Here is a 7235-nt window from a genome sequence, read left to right on the forward strand (position 1 = left end):
CAGGCAGGTAGGCCCCCCAGCAATCCCAGTGCATGCAGGGCAGAGACAGAATCCTCTGAGTAAGCTGGCTAGCCAGACTAGTTGTATTCATGAGTTTATATTCGTGGGTTCAATCGAAAAACCTTACCTCAGTGAACAAAGTGTGGAGTAATTGAGGAAGACTCTCTCTCTCTCTCTCTCTCTCTCTCTCTCTCTCCCTCCCTCCCTCCCTCCTTCCCTCCCCATCCTTCTCCCTCCCTCCTCCCCCCTCTCAATTTTTACTGGTTCTTTGTGAATTTCACATCATGTACCCCAATCCCACTCCTCTCCCCTTCCCCTTGTACCCCCCTCCACTCTTGCAACTTCTACCCCCCCACAGAGGAAAAGAAACCTCATTGTGGAAGCTGTAGTATGTCACAGTGTGTCCCACAGCACACCCTTTTGTCCATACTACTTTGCTTGTAAATGTTCATTGCGATGACTCCATGGTTAATACAAGGCCTCTGGCTTCTGCCACTGTATCTGACACCACTGAACTGGATTGCTGGTATCCTAACAACGGAGATTGGAATCACCCCAAAAACTACTTCTAAACAGGTTCACATCTCCATTGTCCTATTACCCATCTTTTCTCCCCTACCTCTGGACAGTGGGCTGGGGGGGGTCGTCAAAGCATTTGAGAACCCTTATTAAAGTAAGTTTTGAAAAATCTAAGCCTACAATTCCAGGCAGGAATTCTCCAGTCTCCAGCTTGTTCCCCGTCCTGGGAACCTGTTAGGGGCCAGCCTGGCACTGGACTGATGGTCATCTATGGCTTGCTTTTTTCAGGGAATATTAGGCTACTGATCATTCAGATGTTCATAGGTCAGAACACCGAGCATGGACATAACCTCTGCTCTCTGCCACCTACTGGTGCACATGTGACACCAGAAGCCACACCTTCAATGCCTCTAGAGGCAGATGAAAAAGACTCTTAATTTTACTTATTTGTTTGTTTGTACATTTATTATTTATTTATTTTGGTTCTTCAAGATATGGTTTCTCTGTGTAGGTTCTGTGTCCTAGAACTCCATCTGTAGACCAGGCTGGTCTTGAACTCACAGAGGTCTGATTGCCCGCCGATCCCAGGTGCTGGGATTAAAGGTGAGTACCCCACCCTGCTAATGATTGAGGAAGACTCTCCATGTCAGTCTTGGGCTTAAGCACACACAGATAAATATGCATGCGTGCACTCACACTTGCATACACACACAGGCAAACATGTAGGCATGCAGGCACACCACACAGAAGGCACATGCAAAAATATAAACTTATGAATATGAAATACATGACTAAAGAGGATAAATTACAGTTAGGGCCATACGTCACTTTGCATCTCAGAGTGGATTCTAGAAGACTGGATCTGTAAATATAGAACAAAATAATAATAAAAAGTAGCAGAGGAAAGAATGGAGAAGTTTTTTATGATCTTAAAATGAAGGAGACTTTTAATTTTAAGAGATCTAAAAGTTACAAACAAATATAGTAAATCTGACTTCTGTAAAACTGAATACTTGAGGCAAACAAAAAAAAAAAAAACACCAAACAACCCTATTATAGCTGAAGTCAAATTTAATTTATCAAGTTGTCAAAATAACAGAAGATAATGAAAAATAAGGAAAATGTTTCCAACTTATTTGAGAGCAGAAGGATAATGTCCTTCAATATAAAATGTCTTGTGGGCTGGAAGACGGCTCAGCTGTCCTTTGGTTCTTATACCCACATCAGGTAGCTCTCAACCATCTGTAAGGTTCTGAAACCTCTGGCCTCTACACACACTTGCATTTATATGCACATACCAACATACAGTCAGACACATATACACACTTAAGATAATAAAAATACATATTTAAAAACTCAGCCTCCTACAGGAAACACACCTCAGAGACAAAGACAGACACTACCTCAGAGTGAAAGGCTGGAAAACAACTTTCCAAGCAAATGGTCGGAAGAAGCAAGCTGGAGTAGCCATTCTAATATCAGATAAAATCAATTTTCAACTAAAAGTCATCAAAAAAGATAAGGAAGGACACTTCATATTCATCAAAGGAAAAATCCACCAAGATGAACTCTCAATCCTAAATATCTATGCCCCAAATACAAGGGCACCTACATACGTAAAAGAAACCTTACTAAAGCTCAAAACACACATTGCACCTCACACAATAATAGTAGGAGATTTCAACACCCCACTCTCATCAATGGACAGATCATGGAAACAGAAATTAAACAGAGATGTAGACAGACTAAGAGAAGTCATGAGCCAAATGGACTTAACGGATATTTATAGAACATTCTATCCTAAAGCAAAAGGATATACCTTCTTCTCAGCTCCTCATGGTACTTTCTCCAAAATTGACCATATAATTGGTCAAAAAACGGGCCTCAACAGGTACAGAAAGATAGAAATAATCCCATGCGTGCTATCAGACCACCACGGCCTAAAACTGGTCTTCAATAACAATAAGGGAAGAATGCCCACATATACGTGGAAATTGAACAATGCTCTACTCAATGATAACCTGGTCAAGGAAGAAATAAAGAAAGAAATTAAAGACTTTTTACAATTTAATGAAAACGAAGGTACAACATACCCAAACTTATGGGACACAATGAAAGCTGTGCTAAGAGGAAAACTCATAGCGCTGAGTGCCTGCAGAAAGAAACAGGAAAGAGCATATGTCAGCAGCTTGACAGCACACCTAAAAGCTCTAGAACAAAAAGAAGCAAATACACCCAGGAGGAGTAGAAGGCAGGAAATAATCAAACTCAGAGCTGAAATCAACCAAGTAGAAACAAAAAGGACCATAGAAAGAATCAACAGAACCAAAAGTTGGTTCTTTGAGAAAATCAACAAGATAGATAAACCTTTAGCCAGACTAACGAGAGGACACAGAGAGTGTGTCCAAATTAACAAAATCAGAAATGAAAAGGGAGACATAACTACATATTCAGAGGAAATTCAAAAAATCATCAGATCTTACTATAAAAGCCTATATTCAACAAAACTTGAAAATCTACAGGAAATGGACAATTTCCTAGACAGATACCAGGTACCAAAGTTAAATCAGGAACAGATAAACCAGTTAAACAACCCCATAACTCCTAAGGAAATAGAAGCAGTCATTAAAGGTCTCCCAACCAAAAAGAGCCCAGGTCCAGATGGGTTTAGTGCAGAATTCTATCAAACCTTCATAGAAGACCTCATACCAATATTATCCAAACTATTCCACAAAATTGAAACAGATGAAGCACTACCGAATTCCTTCTATGAAGCCACAATTACTCTTATACCTAAACCACACAAAGACCCAACAAAGAAAGAGAACTTCAGACCAATTTCCCTTATGAATATCAACGCAAAAATACTCAATAAAATTCTGGCAAACCGAATCCAAGAGCACATCAAAACAATCATCCACCATGATCAAGTAGGCTTCATCCCAGGCATGCAGGGATGGTTTAATATACGGAAAACCATCAACGTGATCCATTATATAAACAAACTGAAAGAACAAAACCACATGATCATTTCATTAGATGCTGAGAAAGCATTTGACAAAATTCAACACCCCTTCATGATAAAAGTCCTGGAAAGAATAGGAATTCAAGGCCCATACCTAAACATAGTAAAAGCCATATACAGCAAACCAGTTGCTAACATTAAACTAAATGGAGAGAAACTTGAAGCAATTCCACTAAAATCAGGGACTAGACAAGGCTGCCCACTCTCTCCCTACTTATTCAATATAGCTCTTGAAGTTCTAGCCAGAGCAATCAGACAACAAAAGGAGGTCAAGGGGATACAGATCGGAAAAGAAGAAGTCAAAATATCACTATTTGCAGATGATATGATAGTATATTTAAGTGATCCCAAAAGTTCCACCAGAGAACTACTAAAGCTGATAAACAACTTCAGCAAAGTGGCTGGGTATAAAATTAACTCAAATAAATCAGTAGCCTTCCTCTACACAAAAGAGAAACAAGCCGAGAAAGAAATTAGGGAAATGACACCCTTCATAATAGACCCAAATAATATAAAGTACCTCGGTGTGACTTTAACCAAGCAAGTAAAAGATCTGTACAATAAGAACTTCAAGACACTGAAGAAAGAAATTGAAGAAGACCTCAGAAGATGGAAAGATCTCCCATGCTCATGGATTGGCAGGATTAATATAGTAAAAATGGCCATTTTACCAAAAGCGATCTACAGATTCAATGCAATCCCCATCAAAATACCAATCCAATTCTTCAAAGAGTTAGACAGAACAATTTGCAAATTCATCTGGAATAACAAAAAACCCAGGATAGCTAAAACTATCCTCAACAATAAAAGGACTTCAGGGGGAATCACTATCCCTGAACTCAAGCAGTATTACAGAGCAATAGTGATAAAAACTGCATGGTATTGGTACAGAGACAGACAGATAGACCAATGGAATAGAATTGAAGACCCAGAAATGAACCCACACACCTATGGTCACTTGATTTTTGACAAAGGAGCCAAAAGCAATGGAAAAAAGATAGCATTTTCAGCAAATGGTGCTGGTTCAACTGGAGGTCAACATGTAGAAGAATGCAGATCGATCCATGCTTATCACCCTGTACAAAACTTAAGTCCAAGTGGATCAAGGACCTCCACATCAAACCAGATACACTCAAACTAATAGAAGAAAAATTAGGGAAGCATCTGGAACACATGGGCACTGGAAAAAATTTCCTGAACAAAACACCAATGGCTTATGCTCTAAGATCAAGAATCAACAAATGGGATCTCATAAAACTGCAAAGCTTCTGTAAGGCAAAGGACACTGTGGTTAGGACAAAACGGCAACCAACAGATTGGGAAAAGATCTTTACCAATCCTACAACAGATAGAGGCCTTATATCCAAAATATACAAAGAACTCAAGAAGTTAGACTGCAGGGAGACAAATAACCCTATTAAAAAATGGCGTTCAGAGCTAAACAAACAATTCACAGCTGAGGAATGCCGAATGGCTGAGAAACACCTAAAGAAATGTTCAACATCTTTAGTCATAAGGGAAATGCAAATCAAAACAACCCTGAGATTTCACCTCACACCAGTGAGAATGGCTAAGATCAAAAACTCAGGTGACAGCAGATGCTGGCGAGGATGCGGAGAAAGAGGAACACTCCTCCATTGTTGGTGGGATTGCAGACTGGTACAACCATTCTGGAAATCAGTCTGGAGGTTCCTCAGAAAATTGGACATTGAACTGCCTGAGGATCCAGCTATACCTCTCTTGGGCATATACCCAAAAGATGCCCCAACATATAAAAAAGACACGTGCTCCACTATGTTCATCGCAGCCTTATTTATAATAGCCAGAAGCTGGAAAGAACCCAGATGCCCTTCAACAGAGGAATGGATACAGAAAATGTGGTACATCTACACAATGGAATATTACTCAGCTATCAAAAACAACGACTTTATGAAATTCGTAGGCAAATGGTTGGAACTGGAAAATATCATCCTGAGTGAGCTAACCCAATCACAGAAAGACATACATGGTATGCACTCATTGATAAGTGGCTATTAGCCCAAATGCTTGAATTACCCTAGATGCCTAGAACAAATGAAACTCAAGACGGATGATCAAAATGTGAATGCTTCACTCCTTCTTTAAAAGGGGAACAAGAATACCCTTGGCAGGGAATAGAGAGGCAAAGATTAAAACAGAGACTGAAGGAACACCCATTCAGAGCCTGCCCCACATGTGGCCTATACATATACAGCCACCCAATTTGACAAGATGGATGAAGCAAAGAAGTGCAGACCGACAGGAGCCGGATGTAGATCGCTCCTGAGAGACACAGCCAGAATACAGCAAATACAGAGGCGAATGCCAGCAGCAAACCACTGAACTGAGAATAGGTCCCCCGTTGAAGGAATCAGAGAAAGAACTGGAAGAGCTTGAAGGGGCTCGAGACCCCATATGTACAACAATGCCAAGCAACCAGAGCTTCCAGGGACTAAGCCACTACCTAAAGACTATACATGGACTGACCCTGGACTCTGACCTCATAGGTAGCAATGAATATCTTAGTAAGAGCACCAGTGGAAGGGGAAGCCCTGGGTCCTGCTAAGACTGAACCCCCAGTGAACTAGACTGTTGGGGGGAGGGCGGCAATGGGGGGAGGGTTGGGAGGGGAACACCCATAAGGAAGGGGGAGGGGGATGTTTGCCCGGAAACCGGGAAAGGGAATAACACTCGAAATGTATATAAGAAATACTCAAGTTAATAAAAAATTAAAAATAAAAAAAAAAAAACAAAACTCAGCCTCGTCTTGGTCATTCTCCCAGCCCTGAAAACTGTTAAGAAAGAAATCAAGGATGCATAGAAAGTCAATGGGCTAGGATTACTGCCTTAGTAGAAGTTCCCTAGCCAATACAACACTATTTACTCTCTACTGACTTCAGCCTTCGGCGATGGGCTCCCTCTCTCATTCTCCTCATCCTGCTGTTCTAAAGGCTGGGAGGATGGTCCCCTGGTTTAAAGTATTGGCTACTCTTACAGAGAACCTAGGTCCAAAGCCAGCACCCATGCCGAGGTTCATAACTGTAACTCCAGGTCCAGAAGAACTGATTGATGCCTCTCCTGACCTCTGTGGGCTCCTGCATACACACGGCACACATGTATGCACCACCACCAACTCCACACACATACATGCACATAAAATAAATATTTTTCTTCAAAAGGAGTTGTTCTATAGATCCAAAGTGTGCCTAAGAAGTCACATGCATGCAAAGAATGTCTTTGAATGTAGATCCATTCATGTGGTTGTGGCCTTTCATTATGGGATACGTTCAAAAGCAGGGTTGGCACACTATGGCCAAATCTGCTCCACCGATAAAATTTAGTAGGAGCCCAGCCCCATCAACGCCTCCACGTTTGCTTAGGGTCACTTCCATGAGCAAAGACCGAGGGGGACGCAAACCCAAAGATGATATCTAGAAAAATTGCTGAATCCTGCTCGGAGAATCCCAGCCAGGCGCTGCCTCTAAGCCATGGAACCTTTTGTACCTGATAGTAGGGGGCAGGAGTCACCTCTTTCCTCCCCAGATGAGAGAAATAACATCCAGAGACAATGTAGGCTGGAATGTGGCTCAGTTGACAGACCGTTTGCCTAACAAAGGCAAAGCCTAGGTTCAGTTCCCCAGGACTATATAAACTGAACTTTGTGGTGACTGAC

General features: G+C 41.4%; 1 non-coding gene across 1 annotated transcript; it reads right to left on the bottom strand.

Moving 5' to 3' along the window:
- Positions 1–809: 809 nt before the first annotated feature.
- LOC120100416 (small nucleolar RNA SNORA17) lies at positions 810–940 on the bottom strand. The gene has a single exon (XR_015655951.1). It is a non-coding gene; the product is annotated as a small nucleolar RNA SNORA17 (small nucleolar RNA).
- Between the last annotated feature and the right edge of the window lie 6295 nt (positions 941–7235).

Source organism: Rattus norvegicus, chromosome 1, assembly GCF_021556685.1.
Source record: "Rattus norvegicus strain SHRSP/BbbUtx chromosome 1, alternate assembly SHRSP_T2T, whole genome shotgun sequence".
Lineage (NCBI taxonomy): Eukaryota > Metazoa > Chordata > Mammalia > Rodentia > Muridae > Rattus > Rattus norvegicus.